The sequence below is a fragment of the Ovis aries genome, chromosome 4 (assembly GCF_016772045.2).
Source record: "Ovis aries strain OAR_USU_Benz2616 breed Rambouillet chromosome 4, ARS-UI_Ramb_v3.0, whole genome shotgun sequence".
Lineage (NCBI taxonomy): Eukaryota > Metazoa > Chordata > Mammalia > Artiodactyla > Bovidae > Ovis > Ovis aries.
In genome coordinates, this window is record NC_056057.1 from 28,599,381 (window position 1) to 28,621,989 (window position 22,609).

Here is a 22,609-nt window from a genome sequence, read left to right on the forward strand (position 1 = left end):
CACCATTCATCCCTCTTCTAGATTAGGCATAGTTCCTGGGTGCTTCTCATGGCAGAGATTGTTTTTGCTGATGTTCTTTGTTTTCAATTGCTGTATCCTCTGCTGTGCAGTGTCTGAAATGTAATAGATGTTCTGCAAACATTTGTTGAATGGATGAGTCAGCTAATATGTCAATATTTGCCACACTTTTTTCCCCTTAGCCCAGACTGACTCTTTAACTAAGGTTATACTCCTTGATTAGCTCAAGCAGAACAAAGGATTAAGATGTGCAGGCAAAACATCCATGAGAGCGCACTTCTTCACTCTCTTTCACAACCCACAGTGATGAGTCACTTCTAAATTAGAAAGAACATGAATTACTTGTGAGCTAACCATTTCCATTGCTAAGCTTGGAGATGGCAGTTCTAAGAGTTGACTGGCCATCTATAATCACCAACAAGCAATGCCAGGTAAAAGTCAGCCCAGAGAAGGAGAAAGGACTGTACATTTATAGCCTTTCCTGAAATCCATCCTAACAACTCCCAGTCCATTGAACTCTTACCTTCGTCTAAATAATAAGGTGAGAAGCGAGATTCCAAGATATCATGTTTACAGCAGTCCTGGCCCTTGATAACACTTTTACTGCTGGTGAAAGGAAGAACCATGAAGTGAGTTTTCCATAAAACTAAATTTATATAGTTTGAAAGACTGTAATTTTAAGTTTGAGAAACATATAATGAATGATGTTGATATTGATCTGTGAAACCTCAAAATATGGAAACCACAAGTATATAGTCATGGTTTCCTTTTATTTATTTAAATATTTGAGAAAGGAGAGTATTCCTTTTAAGTGTCAACCAACTTTGTAGACCTCCTGCATGATCATAGTGGTAATCACAGTATCTTTTGATTTGTGGACCAAGAAAATATATATGTACACAAGGATTTGAGGATTCTTTGAAAATTTTGCTGCAGCCCTCCAGTGGTTTGCAGCTGACAAGTTGAAAATCACTAACATAGGGGATTTAAAAATAATACGAATATCAGTATAATCCTCACCAGACATGTGACAAAGAGTTAGCCACTTAACTTTCCTACAGAATTTCCAGAGAAATCACTTGACGTGTCACCACACTGCTTTTCTAAGGTGCTGCAAGGTGTCCAAAAAATGTCAAACCAGAAGCAGAGTCATAGAAGAATGCTGGGAAGTTTCCCCCTTTTCCCCCACTTTCATCTCTCTCACTCTAGGAATTCGTCCCTTGTTTAGTGGATTGGGGTCTTAGAATTCCTTATTATGCCAACCACAGCAAACTGATGACATAGGTCAGAATGAGGAAGGAACATTATTTGCAATGTCACCATATGATCTTGTCAGACTTGTTGTATATCAGTGGAGAAACAACATCCGTGTCTCTTGCACGTGAAATTTGTCAGTATGGCTAAATTTATCTGTATTTTTTAAACTCATACACAGGACACACAGGATTGTTTAGGGCAATGAGATTTGCATGTATGGTCTTCTGAATTTATCCAACTTTTGAGACAAACATGAAAAGGGATATGATTTTCCCATTGTAGGACAATATGCTATGTAACTGTGTAATTGCCTACAAGGTGGTTGGTATCCACATTGTTCGGGCAGCTGCAATGGGCAGAGCACACCCTGTCACCGATTCTAGAGAAATAAAATGGAATACAATTTTCTCTGGGAGATCAGAGGCAGGCATAGTTGACACTGTCTCCTTGTCAGAACTCTACTTAATTTACGTTTTTATATGTTATTGAGTGAGTCGCTTCCTCCTCCTCCTTGTCCTGTCTGTGGTTCTTCTTTCCTTTTCCTTCTCCTCTTCCTCAATGCATTCTTTCTCTTCTCCCCCTCTTCCTTAATTTGCTCCTCTTATATTATATTATATATCCTCTGTTCAGAAATTACCCTTAACAGTAACAAATGATTTTGGAAACAAATGGAGGGATATTAATTTTGTTGACTTCATTTTAACTCTATTTCCATTGGAGATAACCCCTGGTAATACAAACACTGTTGGTGTTATATTCGAGTGGGTAATCAGAGAAGGTGCTATCCAATTATCTTGGTGATTAAGATACCTGAATAGTACTTAATGAAAAAAAGGGTGTTAAAGGTAAAACTTGCTCTAGAGATGACAGCATCTATCCTTATATGTGAAATACCATTTTCAGTCATCTCCTCCCATTATTTTAATACGCTCTACCTACCCCCTTCCCAAGGAGAAAAGGTATATTTATGTAAATACCTTTTACATCAGATGATCCGGGAGAAAATCAGATTGTTTCTAAGTTGAAAGGAGTTTGTATACATCTTGTGTTGTGAGGAGATTGCCCAAGATCTTGACCTCCTGGGTCTGTGCACATAGATTAAAGGGTTGTTTCCTCAGATTGCAACAAGCACTGCATAAATCATTTCAGAGCCTTCTAGCTTCTTGACTCCACACCCAACAGCTAACCCACACTCAGTTTTTCTTCTCTTTTTGTTCCTTTTTCTTTTGATTTTCTGCCTTTTTCTTCCCCTTATCTCTCTGTCTTTCCCTCTCTCCTCCATCTCCATCCTGTTGAGACCCAGGGGAAAATAAGAGATACACCCAATGTTGAAAATGGATTTTTAACTCATAAGGACTTGTTGATTTATGTCAAGCAGAGAAGGAGCGTGATAAAACCTACATTTCAAAAGATCACTCTGCCTCTCATTAAGGATGAGAGATAGCAGGACTTACTGTCAGATGTAAGCAATTTAATTCAGAAGTGACATTGGCTTGATATAGTATTTAATAGGCATGGAGAGGATGAATGACTTCTAAGTTTCGGGTTGGACAACAGAGTAGGTAGTGGTTTCATTTCCTGTGGTGGGGAACAGTAGGGGGAAAATGTTCAAAAGCAAAGCTGAATAATAAGAAAAAGAAACTGCTGATCAGAAGGCTTGAGATTTGGGGGACCCATCTTTAATATCAGTTTTCTTCACAGAGAAGTTATGGAGGGATATTGGATGAAATTATTTACACAAGGCAAACCCTGTAAGCTGATAGTAAATGAATTACAATTACTGAGTGTTTTCAGTGTGCCAGGCACCATTCTTTAAGTATTAAGTATTAATGTGTTAATTCATTTAATCTACTTAACAACCCTAAGAGATAGTTACTATTTTCATTCCTCTTTTGCAGTCAAGTAAACTGAGGCACGTCTAGATAAAATACTTTGCAAGATCACACAGTTACTAAATGGGCAAAAGCAAGCTCATAAATCAAGCATTCTAGCTCCAAAGTCAGTGGTCTTTGCTATTATATTACTCTAGCTCAGAAAGATACTCATTCCTTTTGCTATTCTGGTATACACGTTTCCTCATTTCATCCAAACGTGACGGTTTTAGAGGGAAAATCAATTAAACTGAAGTTTTGGAGTTTTGGACATTCTGGTTAGTTGAGGTTTAGCCAGAGTCAGTTCTAGAAGGGCAGTGCCAAATTGCGAGGAGCCATGGAGCTATGAATCCACTTTGGAGCCCCTTGTAAACTTGCAAATTACATCTAATCACCAAAAAATGCAAGGATTGGCAGAATTTCAAATCCCTGCCCTGTTGAGTTTAAAGCCCTGACTGTTGTCAGGTGTGAGCTGCTATTTGTCATAGATTTTTTTGGCTTTAGACAGAGGCCTTGACGTTGCAGCCGTGGGCCAGGCCGACCTTCACTGAAGAAAAGCAGCGTTAGACATTTTGCCACTATTAACCCCGCCAGCCTTGCTTGTCTCAGAGCCAGATCAGACTTGTGCACATGGCTTTTTGAAAGTTGATTTTCAATTTCTTATTAACCATTCTCCTGAAATGTTGAGAGTTGGATTATTGTTTGGTGGAGCACTAATACTAGAATATACCAGAATTAAAGGAAAACCTGCCATCTGCTTAGAGACTTAACTTGTATGGAAATTTTTTTTTAATTCCAACTGCATCTGTAATTATGAGTTTTCTTTCACTCACGTTTCTACTAAGGCAAAACTAATCAAACCAAGAATCTAAATAAAACTATGCATCTTTCTGGGATTGCAAACTCTTTAAGGACAGAAATGCTTTCTGATTATTTTCTCAGCTGTTAGCACCCTGATGCACTTCACACACACCTGTGATACAATTCATTGAGATAGGGTGTGCTCAAAGGTCAAGTTTGGTGAAGACCATTTGTTAGGTATTTACATATACATTATATACACATACAAGCACAAACATACGTTTCATATGACCTCTAGTTCTCATACAACACTGCAGTGCATGATTAGTTTCCTCATCTGGTTCATGAATAAATTGAGGCTTAACAAGTTTAGGTCGCTTGTTGAAAGTCTCAACTAGCAGCCCTAAAACCAACATTTGAACCCTGGTCTGGTTATGCTTTCAGAGCCCACTTTCTTTCTGTTAAAGCATATGACGTTCCTGGTCCCACCTCATTTCACAGATAAGAACAGAGTTCCACCAGACTTCCTATTCCCAAGTATCCCAGAATAGACACTAGAATAGACCTATTCCAAAATGTAATATCTTCTGCATACGTTAAAAGAGACCATTTTAATCCATTAATGGGCTTGCTAGAATATAAGGGATTATGAAGGATAAAGAAAACATAAGCTGAAATTTAATAGGGAGTAGTAAACAATTGTTGTTGTTCAGTCAGTCAGTAAGCAGTAAGTAACACAAAAAGGGGGAGCATTCCTGGGGCAAATGATGATGGCAGTGCTATAACTGCACAAAAAAGCCTAAGTGTGTGTTGTATGAATCAGTAATATGAATTTGATAGACAGTAAAGAGGTTTTATCTTCCTCCTTGGTTCTGGAGGAAGCAAATGCAAATGCAAATGCAATTCCTTTCTGGGGATTAAGTCTCCTTAATTTAGGCTGTAATTGTTTGCAGAGATTATCTTCAACAAAATTTGACCTCAAATAAATACATACATGCCTATTTAAATAAATGAATAAAATCAAATGCACAAGAACACAAGCCACTAGGCAAAGTCCTCAGAAAAGAAGAACAAGAGAACAGTAAACCTTATTTGTGGGGTTAAAATGGAGGAGGGGCTCTAATTTCCAGTAATAATAATAGATTTAAAATGCTCATTTCTTTCACTCCTCTATAAAACTCCACTAAAAATTAAGAGGATTTTAAGACATACACTCATAGGGATAAATAATGCAAAAGGAAATAATATGAACCTGGAGGACAGATAAACATCTGTTACTGTCTGGTTTTTGTTCAGTCGCTAAGTCATGTCCAACTCTTTGTGGACCCCATGAACTGCAACACGCCAGGCTTCCCTGTCCTTGACTGTCTCCTGGAGTTTGCTCAGATTCACGTCCAGTGAGTCAGTGATGCCATTCAACCATCTCATCCTCTGTTGCCCCTTCTCCTCTTGCCCTTAGTCTTTTCAGCATCAGGGTCTTTTCCAATGAGTCAGTACTGTCTTAGTAGACCTGAAAAAATCAAATTGTAAACCAGTACTGCAGACATATCTCTTCCAGAGAAGGATACACCAGATCCATAGAATTGTTGACTCACGCACATAAAACTTTGTACTTTGTTTCACTTATATTTTTTTAAATTTTTCCTAATTCATTATCCCTTTCCTTTATTCACTTCTATGGCCAACTTAAAAACAATAACATTTAAATTAATATGAGACACAGGTTTGATTCCTGGGTCGGGAAAATCCTCTGGAGAAGGAAATGGCAATCCACTCCGGCACTCTTGCCTGGAAAATCCCATGGATGGAGGAGCCTGATAGGCTACAGTCCATGGGGTCGCAAAGAGTGGGACAGGACTGAGTGACTTCACTTTCACTTTCACTTTCACCTTTAATCTGCCCTAAAAATCTTACCCTTTGACCTTACCAATCTAAGGAAGTCTCAACCCTGAACATAGTCTTCAATGGACTCTCTCTAACATTGGACCTAAATGAACAGGTCTGCTTAAGATTGTCATGAATCAGCAATTTGACCTCGTGTACATTTCTGATCACCAAACTCAAGTGGCCCATTATGACCCTGTTGTGTTTCTCAGGTCAGTTTTCACCACCTCTCTCAAACTACCTTTTCAAGCCTCACTCTCCTCAAACCTCCATCCATCTCACCTTTGCCCTCAATCTCAGCAACAAACTTTATTAGAATAAAATGCAGCTACCTAACTGCTTTCTTTGAACTGTTCATTCTCATCAACAATTAAACACCTTAAAATCCCTCCTCTTAAAAATAGATGCCAACAACCTCACTTCTTACCATCCCATGGCTCTCAAACCCTCCAGGAGCAAATTCTTGAAAAAGGTTTCTTTCAAGTTATCTCCATTTTAGCAGCTACAAATCCCTGTCGGAACCACTGTATTCTCTTTGCAGTCTTGTTCTGGTCACCAGTGGCATTTCTACTGCTCACTTTAAAAAGGGATTTTATCAAACTGTTTATTTTGAAATAACTAAGTTTACAGAAGAGTTCCAAATATAATACAGAATTCTCTTATAAGCTTCCCCTGGCTTCCCCTAAATTAACATCTTGCATAACCATAGCACTATTACATAAACTAAGAGATTAACAGTCATGTAATACTGTTAACTAAACTATAGACTTTCTTTGGATTCAACCAGTTTTTTTTTCAATGATTTTCTTAGTCTGTTCCAGGATAATAAACATGTTGCATTTAGTTGCCATGCCTTAGTCTCCTCTTATCTGTAAGTTCCTCGGTCTTCTGTACCGTTTTTGGCCTTGACACTTCTGAAGAGTACTGGTCAGTTGTTTTGAAAAATGTCTCTCATTATGGGTTTTTCTACGGTTTCATCATAATTAGGTTGAGGATAAGCATTTTTGGTAAGATTGCCAGAGCAGTGATGTGATAGCATTCTTAATGCATCAGATCTGCAGTGCATAATGTCAGTTTGTTTTATTACTGGCAAAGTTAACCTGGATCATTTGATTAAGGAGATCTTCAGTGTAAAGTTAGAATATCTTCGTTTAGAATTAATAAATATACTGGAAAGATACTTTAAGGTTATGCAGATACACTCTTTCTCCTCAAACGTTTGCACATTAATTTTAGCAGCCATCAGCGGCTGTCACCTGCAAAATGGATTCTTCTGTTCCGATTTTCTATTTCCTTTACTCTGTCTTCATTAATCACTTGGAAATTATCTATAATGAAGAGCTCTCTTTTCTCTTTCATTTACTAATTTATTCATTATATATTTATATCAGAATGGATCTCAGATATTTATAATATGTGTTATCATCCAGTACCATCATTATTAATTTTTTTTTATTCCAGTTGTTCAAGCTCTGGCTATTCAGAGATCTCTTAGACTGGATGCTATGTCCCTTTGACTTGGCTTCAGACAAATACACTCTAACATTCCAATCTCCCAAAGTTTTTGAATCCCTTCCTTTTCATTAAATGAAGGCAGGTTTGACATTTCTAAATCACTTCCTGCGGGCCACTTTTTGGTCCATGTTGTAGCCAACCAACCAAACGAGCTGTTGGAAACCTTCAGAACTCCTCTAGCTGCCGCATTAAATGCAGAATCTCTGCTGAGCGAGCCTGTCATCCTTACCTTAATGCTTTTCACACTCCATATGCTTTTCTTGAGCATGTAATATGGAAAAGTTATTTTAACCCTCTTTACTTCAGTTTTCTCAATTGTAAAATAAGGAAAATGAAATTATCTTACAAGATGGTTTTGAAATGATTACATATGGAGCACATTTTCATAGGCATATCGATAGGCACTTAGTAAATATTTCTTATCACTTTACTTATTGTTATTTTCCTTCCAGACCATAGCTTCATCGTCATCTCTATATGAATAATTAAAAATTTTAAATCTTCTGCTCACACCTGAGTTCCAGATGTCTCCTAAACTTCTAGCTCAGCATCAAACCCTTGATACCACAAAGGCACATCTAGTTAACATGCCCAAAGCCATTGTCACTATTCTTCCCCCAAAGCTCAGCCTCTCCCAGGTTTATTAGTCCAAGCAGATGGCACCAGTATCCTTCTAGGTTTTCTAGACAGGAATCTAGGAGTTATATTCTTCCTGTTCTTTCCATTTCTGTTCTATGTCCAACCCATTACCCCATCCTGCTTGCTGTACTCCTTAAACATTTCATTTACCCAACCAGTTATTTCTATTCCAGTGGCTACCATCCCAAATCAGGCCTTTCTTCTGTACCGTTTCTAGATCCTACAAAATGGTTTACCCAAAGCCACTCTTGCTTTCTCCATTTTTGCTTCTCTTAAGTGATGCAACAGTGATCGTTTACAAAATAAGGCACATTCATCTCTATACCTCCTTGCTTTAAATCAGAGTTCAGCAAATTCTTTTCTGTACAATGCTGGACAGTAACTACATAAGGTCTTGTGTTTGAACTGCCTAACTCTTCCATCATAGCAAGTCATAGCCAATGTGTAATGAGCATGGCTGTGTTTCAGTGAATCTTTATTTATAAAACAAAACAAAACAAAACAAAACAGGCGTGGGGCCAATTTGGTTTCTGAAAAAGGAAAAATCTGAACCAAGTAGTATCTGGAATGGGATATTAAAATAACAGACATCAACCAAAACACCAGTTGTAAAGGACACCTAGATTTCTGATTTAGGAGATGCAGGGAGAAATATTCAACATTTCTGCCACCCGATGCCCCAGACAAGTGCGCTGTAGCCACAGCTTCAAACATGCCTTGAAGCCACCAAGTTGTCAGAAGGTGGGATTGGGGTGAATGTGGGGAATCAAGGGTTAAGTATGGATAAAATGTGTTCAAGAAATACCAGAATTTAGTACTCAGTTATTATTTCCCAGGAAAGTTGATAAGGAAGACGTAACTTGCACAAACTGTTCAGTATTGATTGATCATTCATCATGGAGACGTGTAATATCATGAGTGACATGAACACTGAAGACACAGTGTTACTGAATCAGGAGCAGTAAAATGTAGTCATCATTAAAAACAGAACAAAACATGGGACTTCCTGGCAGTCTAATGGTTAAAACTCCATACTTCCAGTGCAGAGGGTGTAGGTTTGATACCTCATTGGGGAACTAAAATCCCACATGCTGCGTGGTACCACCAAAAAATAAAAATTAATTCTTAATGTTTTAAAAAGAAGTAGGCCACAGACAACCAAACAAAGAATAAAAGATGAATTAGATTGCTGAGAGAAATATCAATAACCTCAGATATGCAGATGACACCACCCTTATGGCAGAAAGTGAAGAGGAACTAAAGAGCCTCTTGATGAAAGTCAAAGAGGAGAGTGAAAAAGTTGGCTTAGAGCTCAACATTCAGAAAACAAAGATCATGGCATCTGGTCCCATCACTTCATGGCAAACAGATGGGGAAACAGTGGAAACAATGGCTGACTTTATTTTTGGGGGCTCCAAAATCACTGCAGATGGTGATTGCAGCCATGAAATTAAAAGACGCTTACTCCTTAGAAGGAAAGTTATGACCAACCTAGACAGTATATTCAAAAGCAGAGACATTACTTTGTCGACAAAGGTCCATCTAGTCAAGGCTATGGTTTTTCCAGTACTCATGTATGGATGTGAGATGTGGACTATAAAGAAAGCTGAGCGCTGAAGAACTGATGCTTTAGAATTGTGGTGTTGGAGAAGACTCTTGAGAGTGACTTGGACTGCAAGGAGATCCAACCAGTCCATTCTAAAGGAGACCAGTCCTGGGTGTTCATTTGGAAGGACTGATGTTGAAGCTGAGACTCCAGTACTTTGGACACCTGATGAGAAGAGCTGATTGATTTGAAAAGACCCTGATGCTGGGAAAGATTGAGGGCAGGAGGAGAAGGGGACGACAGAGGATGAGATGGCTGGATGGCATCACCGACTCAGTGGACATGAGTTTGGGTGAACTCCGGGAGTTGGTGGTGGACACGGAGGCCTGGAATACTGTGGTTCATTGGGTTGCAAAGTGTCGAACACGACTGAGCGACTGAACTGAAGGCCACAGGGAACAATTTAACAAGTGCAGTTGCAGAAGGTGCATTTAACTATTACTCATGAAGAATGAATTTTTATTTCGAAAAAATGACTGTGCTTTTGTTTTTAATGTCATTTTTTCAATTTTTCCAATTTGAAGTTGTTGGTTTTTTTTCAAGCTCCAAAGTGAGATAATATTTATTTGTTGATGTGGCTAGAAGAATATCTTGGTTGAAGATGCAGTGTCCTTAGGATACTTTAAGCAAAAAAAAAACATTAGTTAATTTTAATAATGGTTTGAAATTTTTCATTCAGCTCATAGAATTAAGGTTTTTGGAGATAAACCTACCAAAAATAAAACTTAGGACATTAATATAGGTACTGTTATAAATTACAGTGAAAATCTAACACTGACAATACAATCTTTGATTTCATATTAATACACATATTTAAATTTTTCTAGAGCATAGCTTATTTTTAAAGAACAGAAATGCATTTTAGCATTAATTACATAGTACCAAATTCCTTAAATTTTATTAAAAACTTAATATAATTATAACTATAAAAATGTATTGATAGTCTATCAGTGAAAGATTATGGTATTTTTCTCAAAATTTAAAATAACTATGTAAACATAGGGTGAAATGCAATTAAATGAAATACACAGATTTTAAAATACAACTGATATTGATGATAAAGAAACATTTTCAGCATAGCAGTATAATATAATAATATTGAACATTTTATAAATGAGCTTTCTGAATTTTGATTACATTTTCTTATCAGAATTCACTAGTCAAAATATTCAATAAATGGACCTCTAACCCCACAGATGAAGAAATAACTACATATGTAAGAATTGCCTATTGATCAGAAATAAAAGGAAACTAAGAAAAAATATACAAATACTTTTTAAAAAATTTATTTTACTGATGTATAGTTTATTTACGGTGTTGTGTTAGTTTCTACTGTATACAGCAAAGTGACTCAGTTATACATACTTTTTTTCATATCATTTTCTGTTATGGTTTATCACAGGATATTGAATAGGGTTCCCTGTTCTATGCAGTAGGACCTTGTAGCTTATTCATTCTATATATAATACTTTGCATCTGCTAATCCCAAACTCCTAATCCATTTCTCTCTAACCACCCTCCCCCCTTGACAACCAAAAGTCTTTTAGATTATATCTGAGCCTGTTTCTGTTTTGTAGATAAATTCAGTTGTGTCATATTTTAGATTCCACGTGTCAGTGATATATGGTAGTTGGCTTTCTCTTTCTGATCTAACCTCAATTAGTATTATCATTGCTAGGTCCATCCAGGTTCCGGCAGAGGGCAGGCATTATTTCATCCTTCTGTATGGCTGAGTAATATTCTGTTATATCCACGTACCACATCTTTATCCAGTCACCTGTCGATGGGCATTTAGGTTGTTTCCATGTTTTGGCTATTGTGAATAGCACTGCTATGAACATAGGGATGCGTGTTTCTCTTTTAGTTATAGCTTTGTCAGGATGTACGCCCAGGAGTGGGATTGCTGGATCGTATGGCCAGTCTAGTGTTTTGAGGAACCTTCATACTATTTTCCATAGTGGCTGCACCAATTTGCATACCCGCCAACAATGTAGAAACAGTGTGGAAGACTGTTTGTGGGCACTGAACAGCAGACAATGAAGGCCGGTGATGCTAGCAGGAAACAGGGAAAACAAAATTTTTCCAATTGCGTGGACTTTAATAAGTGGCAAGTTCCAGGTGGAGCATAGGGAGAGAGACTTCAAATAGTAAGTCCAGCAGTTTTTCTGAGTTGAAGATAAAGTGATCAGAGTTTGGGGAAATTGAAGTGACTGGAATTTTTGAGGCAGAATATTTGGGATGAAGTTGCTACACAAAGAAAGAGCTCTGTGTATCTATAAGTTTCCTTAAACAGTTGTCTTATTTACCTTTCCATACATGAGGTAAAACTCCACAAGGTTGGGGAACTAACCAGTGGAAAACTGTAGGTTAAACAATTCAAGGACTTCAAACAGAACTGGGAATAGTTTTCATTCCCACTAGCTAGAGTAGAACGATCTTGTAATATACAAGGCATCATGTAGAGATATCAAATGATTTCATCTTAGTTATAGGGCTAAACTAATTTTATACTAAAGCCTGCCCTGGAATTGGTCAAACAGTACAAGCACCCTCAAAAAGTTCATTCTGATTTCAAGTAATTTAACTGCATGCTCAAACAAAGCCCAGTGCTTTCAAAGAACACAACAAAATTCGACCAAAAATGTTCAAATTAACATCAAGCATCCAAATGCAAAGTATGATGAAATTAGCAGACGAGAATGTTACTTGCAGTGTAAAGAGGAAAGTGCAAACAGTGCAGAGAAAACTGAAAAATGCCAAAAAATAAAAAAGGAAGTTTTAGAGACAATTTTTTGTAATTTGAAATTTAAAAATTCTACAACCTAGAAGGATTATTGGTAGATTATATATTACAGAAGACAAAAGAAAAAAAGTGGGGGTGGGGAGGGAGGGTTGGAAACAGTGAAGTTGAAGAACAGAAAGTATCCAAAGTGAAGAATAGAGAGAAAAATACTAAAAAAGTATATTAGTGGTATATGGAGCAATATGACTCATTTTAATATACCTATAATTGGAGTCCCACAAAAGGCAGCATTGGGGAAAATATTTGATGAAATAATGGGAAAACATTTCATAAATCTGCTGAAAATTACACATCCACAAATCCAAGAAATTTGATCTGTCACTGGCAGAATAAATATGAATAAAATCACACTGAGGAACATCTAAGAAACCAGACAGAAGAAAAAGCATATACTTACATTTAAAGAAACCAAGACAAAGATGATAAAGAAATTTTGGGGGGTGGGGAGCAGGCTACGCAGCAAGAGATCTTAGTTTCCCAACCAGGGATCGAACCCATGCCCCCTGCAGGGTAAGCCAGAGTCCTAACCACTGGGCCACCAGGGGATTCCAATGAAGAAATCTTTTGACTCTCAAAAATATTATGTTAAGTGAAAGACGTTAGAGACTACATAGTATATGGTTCCATTTCTATGAAATTCTAGAAAAGGCAGTAGTACAATGGCAGAATTTTAGTGATTGTTAGGGACCAAGAAGAAGAGTAAGAAATTAACTCCAAAGAGCCAAAAAGGAACTTTTGGGGTCGAAGAGAATATTATATGCTTTAATTGTTATAGTGGTTATAGGACTGCATGCATTTACCAGAATGCATCATAACCTGCCCTTAAAGCTAGTAAGTTTGATTAACTATATAAAACTATTCCTCAATGAAGCTGATAAGAAATAGTCATAAAATGAAACAAAAATATAATCTTTGGAACTTTTAAAGAATTACAATTACAGGAAACATTGTTTGCAAAAGGAAAACATTTAAATTGATCCCTAAAAAAGCAAAGGAATCAATGAACCTACTAAAGAATAAGCACTCAAATTATGTACAAGATTTGATTTTGAAAATCTGTAACTAGGTTTTCAAAGATGTATATTTGTTGGTAGAATCATTGATATAATTATTCTTAGTGGGATAAATTTATTTTCTGTCCTGTAATGTAATGAAATTTGATAAGTCAAATGATTTTGCAGTATCTAAATTTGGTGACTAAAATTTGAAGTTACCAATGGGGAAAACTTTTTTGATAAGTTTGGCTTCCATAAAATATTTGCCAAAGGTACTCTGAAAGGAGGAAAGGGGCAGTTGTCATGAAATATTTGGTATGAAATACTTCAGTATTTTAAAAATTGGAAGTGAAAATATTCCACATTTAGCAGATACTGCTCTGAGCTTGACAGATAACACTGCACTTGTAGAGACAGTATTTGTCTACCAGAAATATTACAGTCTCTCAAGAAGAGTAAAGATGCTACCATTTAAAATTCTTTGACTGTAAAATTCTCCTTTGAAGAAAATTTCAGGCAGTTTTATGAATCTAAAACATTTAGACCATTTTGAAACAAAAAATACCACTGATAACTGTATCAGTAAGATATATGACCACAAAACTGATTAACATATGTGAACATTTACCAAAAGTCATAATTCAGTTTGTTGTTTTCTAATGTTTAGATAATGTTTTAAGAGTTGGTTGTATGCTTTGGCATATATGAATTGTGCTATTTTTATTTTTTAGAAAAAATAACTAATAGCTAGTTGTGCAAATAATTTTTGAATAGGATTTTTTTTATAGGTCCACAGATTAAAGATAAATTGTTGACTAATAGGTCTTTCTGCAACATATAGTTTTTATTTTTAGCCCCATTTTAAACCTCAGAATTGCCCCAACATGGATGAAGAATTACCTGATCACTCTATTTTTACATCAACTTCCAATATATCTCTGTTTTTGCATATATACAGTGCATTGGATCCCAGAAAGTCCATTTAGCTAAAAAAAAAATATCTTCCTGAACCTGAAAGACAGAGATCACAGTGTGGAACTCCTGGGCTGCCAGTGGGAGCATTTACTCTTCTCTAAGGATTTAGTTTTCTAAAACGGGAGCAAAGTTATCAGACGTGTTTTATAAGGACTCTCATAGCAGTGTGGGTGATAAATTGAATGACAATAGAAGGAAGAATACAGAAATGAATTTCAAAAGCATTAACAAGCTCTGAGCTCTGGAGAATCCCTGAACCTAGCCCCTTGTAAATTCTAAAGGAAATCAACCCTGAACATTCATTGAAAGGACTGATGCTGAAGCTGAAGCTCCAGTACTTTGGCCACCTGATGGGAAGAGGTGACATATTGGAAAAAACCCTCATGCTGGGAAAGATTGAAGGCAAATGGAGAAGAGGGTGGCAGAAGATGAGATGGTTAGATAGCATCACTGACTCAATGGACGTGAATTTGAGCAAACTCCAGGAGGTGGTGAGGACAGGCAAGCCTGGTGTGCTGCGGACCGTGGGGTCACAGTGGGACACAACTTAGCAACTGAACAACAACAATAAGCCCCTTGTAAGTTTCAGTTGTTAATCTCTAAGGTTGAAGGAGCTGGAAGAACTTTATGTCAGTGCCAGCTTCTTTTCCTATGGTAATATGGTACGTAATGACAAAAGAGTTCATCATTTAAGTGGCAAGAACATATTGGAGAAGTGAGTCTAAGGCTCCCAGTGGTGATGGAAGGGTGAGATTGTGGTATCAAGAGGTTTTCAGAATCTCACAAGGCTTTGGTTGGGAAAACATCTGGTGGATGTGTTATTTCTAACGCCGACCACAGACCTTCATGTGTCAACAAGTACCTATTTTTCCAAACTGATCATTATCAAAAGTCTGGTTTATGCTGAAGTCTGAGAAACAGCCCCTGCCCAAAGTCCTCTCATGGCTCCTGTCTGACCCACTGACACTCCACCTGGGTCCCCCGCCTCTAATTCTTCACTGTCTGCATTCTGTTATCTAGTTTTTACCTTTTAGGTTCATTCTTTGCTTTACCTTTTACCAAATAATGAGACCAAATAACTACCCCCTCAAAAAGTGCTGAACAGTGGGAAGATTAATAGAGTAGGAAAAATGAATAAGGATAGAATATATGATCAAAGAGGGATTGTCTATGTCCAGTTTTAATAGAAAGCCTCTCTCTTTTGCCAGTGTTATTTCCTTAGAAGAACAACACAGTGGTGGCTGGTTACTAATATTCTACTTGATGAACAGCAGCTCCTGAAAAAGCAGTAAATCTTGCCTCATTTCTCTTATGTGCTAATGGGGCTGTTATTCCCATGCCAACAGATAGGACTTTTCTAGCACATATGTTTCTGTAGGTGAAAACAAAAAAAAAAAACTACCCATCATGTGAAAATATAACCCACAAATTGTGTGGTTTGAATTGACTACATATTGCACAGTCTTCCTATACATACCTCTACTTTAATTATTCTTATTTATAAAGAGATAGTCACTTATAAGTGCATTATTAATATAGAATATTTCCCTTGTTTTTATAGGCATTGCTAAAGGCTATATTTAATTTAAAGTCTGGGATTATTTCTGAGTGAAGAACTTTGTACATTTGGATAAAAGCCAAGCTTTGAATGTTTAATCTTAACTTAGCAGGATATTTAATACACGATACATTTTATTGAAAAGGTCTCAGCTATTTAAGATCTGTCTCAGTACTCATACACATAAAGACTAAACTTTGAAGGATCACTGTCATTTCTGCTGAATGATTTTATTTAAATTGCCCTTCTGTCCTGATTGTGTTTGGGGAGTAAAGATGTCTCTTACTGAGGGAAAAATACAGTGCTTGAAAATGAAAACCCTGGGTTATTCTGATGTGCCATATTATCTAAAACAATTTTCTGACCTCTTCAGGGGTTCATAGGCTCACAGAAATGTGAGGTTTTCTGCTGTAACAAATTTATTCTGATACTATCCAAGAGTGATACGTAATATGAAATCAGAAGAATCACAACCATTTATAATTAGAGCAGGAAGAGATCTTTCACTATCATCAGTCCCACCACTATCATTTTATAAATGTGGACATTGTTCCCAGATGACTTATTTGGGCTAGTATGGGGTCTTCAATCTATAAATCTTGACTTTCAGTGTTCCCTTTAGAGCCCGAAATACTCAAGAGAAAAATTTCACACAATTAGTTTAGTCAATAGACCTTCCAGTGACACTAGGCAACTCTTGGTTGTAATTGCATGAAACAGGCCTCTGATTCTCTTCTCAGTTCGGTACCCGGTTTGAAGAAAGCTACCTACATGGACCGTGGGAACTCTAGCAATACAGTTCTGCGACGGACAACCCTACAGGCCTCAGAAACTTGGGGTAGGCTCCACAGGTTCAAGGAGGACTGTGCCTGACAGTGCCTTCAGCCAAGTGGCAGGAAACCCATGACTTTAAAAAGGGATACTCTTCTGTGAGCACTTGTCTCCAGTTTCATGACAGCTTCATTAGTGAAGCGACCAGGCGTTTTCAGTAGACTGAGAAATTTAGGTAATGAGAAATGACTAGTCTCTACATGGTTGTCTCACAAGGTGTGATAAACCCATGCCATAAAGTCAGAGAAAGATCAACAGATTCACATATCTAAGGGAGAAAGGTAATCTGTTATTACCAAAGATCATTTCTTTGATATAATATATAAAACTGCTTTGCCATGTGCATAATTCTTTTCAGATTTCATATATTGAGTCTATTTGTATATTTTTATGGATGGTGTGGATGTGACTGGTGATAGAAGCAAGGTCCGATGCTATAAAGAGCAATATTGCATAGGAACCTGGAATGTTAGGTCCATGAATCAAGGCAAATGGGAAGTGGTCAAACAGGAGATGGCAAGAGTGAACATCAACATTCTAGGAATCAGCGAACTAAAATGGACTGGAATGGGTGAATTTAACTCAGATGACCATTATATCTACTACTGCGGGCAGGAATCCCTCAGAAGAAATGGAGTAGCCATCATGGTCAACAAAAGAGTCCGAAATGCAGTACTTGGATGCAATCTCAAAAACAACAGAATGATCTCTATTCATTTCCACAGCAAACCATTCAATATCACGGTGATCCAAGCTTATGCCCCAACCAGTAACGCTGAGGAACCTGAAGTTGAACAGTTCTATGAGGACCTACAAGACCTTTTAGAACTAACACCCCAAAAAGATGTCCTTTTCATTATAGGGTACTGGAATGCAAAAGTAGGAAGTCAAGAAACACCTGGAGTAACAGGCAAATTTGGCCTTGGAGTACAGAATGAAGCAGGGCAAAGGCTAATAGAGTTTTGCCAAGAGAACGCACTAGTCATAGCAAACACCCTCTTCCAACAACACAAGAGAAGACTCTACACATGGACATCAGATGGTCAACACCCAAAATCAAATTGATTATATTCTTTGCAGCCAAAGATGGAGAAGCTCTATACATTCAGCAAAAACAAGACTGGGAGCTGACTGTGGCTCAGATCATGAACTCCTTATTGCCATTCAGAATTAAATTGAGGAAAGTAGGGGAAACCACTAGACCATTCAGGTATGACCTAAATCAAATCCCTTATGATTATACACTGGAAGTGAGAAATAGATTTAAGGGACTAAATCTGATAGACAGAGTGCCTGATGAACTATGGACGGAGGTTTGTGACATTGTCACAAGGAGACAAGGATCAAGACCATCCTCATGGAAAAGAAATGTAGAAAAGTAAAATGACTGTCTGAGAAGGACTTACAAGCAGCTGTGAAAAGAAGAGAAGCAAAAAGCAAAGGAGAAAAGGAAAGATATTCCCATCTGAATACAGAGTTCCAAAGAATAGCAAGGAGAGATAAAAAAGTCTTCCTCAGTGATCAGTGCAAAGAAATAGAGGAAAACAACAGAATGGGAAAGACTAGAGATCTCTTCAAGAAAAAGATACCAAGGGAACATTTCATGCAAAGATGGGCTCGATAAAGGACAGAAATGGTATGGACCCAATAGAAGCAGAAGATATTAAGAAGAGGTGGCAAGAATACACAGAAGAACTGTACAAAAAAGATATTTACAACCCAGATTATCACCAGGGTGTGATCACACACCTAGAGCCAGACATCCTGGAATGTAAAGTCAAGTGGGCCTTAGAAAGCATCACTATGAGCAAAGCTAGTGGAGGTGATGGAATTCCAGTAGAGCTATTTCAAATCCTGAAAGATGATGCTGTGAAAGTGCTGCACTCAATATGCCAGCACACTTGGAAAACTCAGCAGTGGCCACAGGACTGGAAAAGGTCAGTTTGCATTCCAATCCCAAAGAAAGGCAATGCCAAAGGATGCTCAAGCTACCACACAATTGCACTCATCTCACACGCTAGTAAAGTAATGCTCAAAATTCTCCAAGCCAGGCTTCAGCAATACATGAACTGTGAATGTCCAGATGTTCAAGCTGGTTTTAGAAAAGGCAGAGGAACCAGAGATTAAACTGCCAACATCCGCTGGATAATCAAAAAAAGCAAGAGAGTTCCAGATAAACATCTATTTCTGCTTTATTGACTATGCCAAAGCCTTTGACTGTGTGGATCACAATAAACTGTGGAAAATTCTGACAGAGATGGGAATACCAGACCACCTGACCTGCCTCTGGAGAAATCTGTATGCAGGTCAGGAAGCAACAGTTAGAACTGGACGTGGAACCACAGACTGGTTCCAAATAGGAAAAGGAGTACATCAAGGCTATATATTGTCACCCTGCTTATTTAACTTATATGCAGAGTACATCGTGAGAAATGCTGGGCTGGAAGAAGCACAAGCTGGAATCAAGATTGCCAGGAGAAATATCAATAACCTCAGATATGCAGACGACACCACCTTTATGGCAGAAAGTGAAGAGGAACCAAAAAGCCTCTTGAAAGTGAAAGTGGAGAGTGAAAAAGTTGGCTTAAAACTCAACATTCAGAAAACGAAGATCATTGTATCTGGTCCCATCACTTCATGGGAAATAGAAGGGGAAACAGTGGAAACAATGTCAGACTTTATTTTCTGGGGCTCCAAAATCACTGCAGATGGTGATTACAGCCATGAAATGAAAAGACGCTTACTCCTTGGAAGGAAAGTTATGACCAACCTAGATAGCATATTCAAAAGCAGAGACATTACTTTGCCAATAAGGTCCGCCTATTCAAGGCTATGGTTTTTCCAGTGGTCGTGTATGGATGTGAGAGTTGCACTGTGAAGAAAGCTGAGCACTGAAGAATTGATGCTTTCGAACTGTGGTGTTGGAGAAGACGCTTGAGAGTCCCTTGGACTGCAAGGAGATCCAACTAGTCCATTCTAAAGGAGACCAGTCCTGGGTGTTCATTGGAAGGACTAATGCTGAGGCTGAAACTGTAATACTTTGGCCACCTGATGTGAAGAGTTGACTCACTGGAAAGACCCTGATGCTGGGAGGGATTAGGGGCAGGAGGAGAAGGGGACAACAGAGGATGAGATGGCTGGATGGCATCACCGACTTGATGCACATGAGTTTGGGTGTACTCTGGGAGTTGGTGATGGACAGGGAGGCCTGGTGTGCTGCGATTCATGGGGTTGCAATGAGTCAGACACGACTGAGTGACTGAAATGAACTGAACTGAACTAAGGGAGATGATAGAACAGGACCAAATATAGGAGGACAGCAGGTCACAGAGGGAGAAACATTCTGGACTCAGGCAGTCGTGGGTGAGGATTTCCACTCCTCTGCCTGTCAGCCATGTGTTCTTAGAGAAAAAATTATCTAACATTGCATATTTGTCATGAGGATTAAACTAAATTATACATGTGACAATACCTAGCACAGTCCTTGGCACATACTGTGAGCTCAATAACACTAGTTTCCTATTATCTATAATATAATTTAACCTCTAAAATCACCTGTTGTTTATTTGTGAGAGGTCTCACAGTTGTCACTCCAGAGAAAAAGGAAGTGATGATTTCCAGAATCACCTGCTCTTTGTGAATATCATGTGCTACCATAATGACTAATAATAATATTTTGTGAAAGCACTTACAGATGGAATTTGACATTTCCAACTTGGGTGACATGATAATGACATTGTGATGTAGAGAAATTAGGTTCTAGGATTGGAACTGTCAATTCAGGATTATCTTTCAAAGTTGAGAGTGGTAGGAAGCTATTAAAGACAAGATACACTTCCATTGCTCACCTCCTAAGCCTCTCTTTAGTCCATCTCTTTATTTTTGTTCCGTCCCTTATTTTTAGTTTAGACATCATATTTCCTGCCTGTATTTTTGCCAAGATGTGAAATTGGTTTTCCTGCCACCACTCTCATCATCTGCTGATCAGTTGTCCATAATCTCTCCAGAAGGGTTTTTGAGAAATTTAAACCTGATGCTCTGCCTCTTCTGTTTAACACGGCCCCTCATCACCTACAAGTTGATGGCCAAAATCACATGTTCTTTGAGATTGTGTGTTTAATTAGCCCTTGCCTACCACAGCAGTCTCTCTCATTGTGTTCCATCCTACCTACTTTCCATTTGTGCCTGGCAGTGGACTTGTTACCCTGGTGAAAAAGAGAGACTTGGGTCTCTGCACATTTCTATATACTATTTCCTCTTCTAGGAATACTTCACCACCACCATCTTCCTCTGAGCCTGACTAACTTCTGATGGTCTTTCAAATACTTGGTCAAGTGTTATTTTTTCTGGCAAGTTTTTGCTCATCTTCCTGGCCTCAAAAGTATACATTCTTCTTATTCACTCGGGCCTTTTCCACATAGAATTGTCATGACTCATTAACTCAAAGGGCTTTCTCAACTAGACCATGAATTCCTTGCTGTTAGGGAAGCATCTTTGTGTCCTTCAACATCTGGCACAACCTTGGGTTTCAAAAAATGTTACTTCGTGAATGCATTCATTTAGAATACCTATCATTTGGTCCAAATTAAAAACCTTCTGGCTCTGGTCAGACAAGGTGATTCCAACAATAAAGTTGTAGCAGTGATAACTCTTGTCAGAAGGTTCTGTTGACATGAGGGGTAGATGGGGAGACTGGGTCTCCCCCACTCGGATGAAATGACATCCACTCCTTTGTGATGCAGTAAGATAAGGAAAGGCCAACCATGAAAAGTTAGGTATAGCTGGAAAGAATCTGAGGTTTTCCCACTGTTTTTGAGAAGCAGAAATGAAGTGCCAAAGGGCCCTGCCAGCATGTTAGGATGGTTAGAGGCAGAACTGGGGCGAGAACCCAGTATCTTACCCCCCAATCCAGTAGTCACCCACTTGTGTTTTCTACTCTAGTCTGACTTCTGTTTATTTATTTTTGGAAATAAGCTACTTACCATGCCAACTTCCCACTTAATTGGTCAGGCTGCCGAGATTGTTCTTACCTGGGGAGGTAAGTCATGTCGGCACCTAGAGAGATTCTCCTGCTTTGTTTTGGGGCTATGGAACACTTCACAAAGAAAAGAAAAATAGCGTAGGGGCTGCAAAAATGCTGTTGACTCTATTCTTTCATATATATCCCACTGGCATGTTCTCATGAAATTGCCTCCTATTTTCCTCTCATTTTCCTTTCCCGGCCTTCCTTAAAAAAAGAAACATCCGTATAACTTATGGAAGGGCGCCAACATCAGCCAATGCATATATTAAAGTTTTAAATCAGTTATTGTTCTAGTACACACCCTGGGGTTGAGAAAGAAAGAACATCCAGGACTAACAAACCTGATTGTTCTGGCAAAGTTGCCATTCAATTCCTGCTGGCATTTCTGGGCTTTTCTTTTCCTTTAATATTCCAACCTCATTAAAAAAAAAAAAAAAGTTAATGGCTCAAGTAGCAGTTTTTCACATTACTACTTCATTCAGTTTCTCTGTAAGAGTTCCACCTCCCAGTCTCGTGAGGCTTACCCAGAGGGCACAATCCCCAGAGTTTGCTTACTTAGATGCAGAGACAGCTGTCAGTCTGATGGCGAGTTCATTAGACCATGGACTATTCCTCACTTTATTAACTTCTGAGCAAGGGAGAGACTCAGGCTTGGGAATATGAACCCTTCACAACTTGGCATTCTAGGCTGAGAAAAACACTTAATCATAAAGTTAAGAAATCAAATTACAACTGCCTATAACTTTGTGAATTTTTAAAAAATTTTTATAACACTCCGAATTTTAACTTAACAACTACTCTGAGTTGTATTCTGATTAATACTGTTTGAACGA

General features: G+C 38.1%; 1 protein-coding gene across 18 annotated transcripts in view; it reads left to right on the forward strand.

Moving 5' to 3' along the window:
* Positions 1-22,609, forward strand: part of HDAC9 (histone deacetylase 9) — a 1,063,328-nt gene that overhangs the window by 1,019,322 nt on the left and 21,397 nt on the right.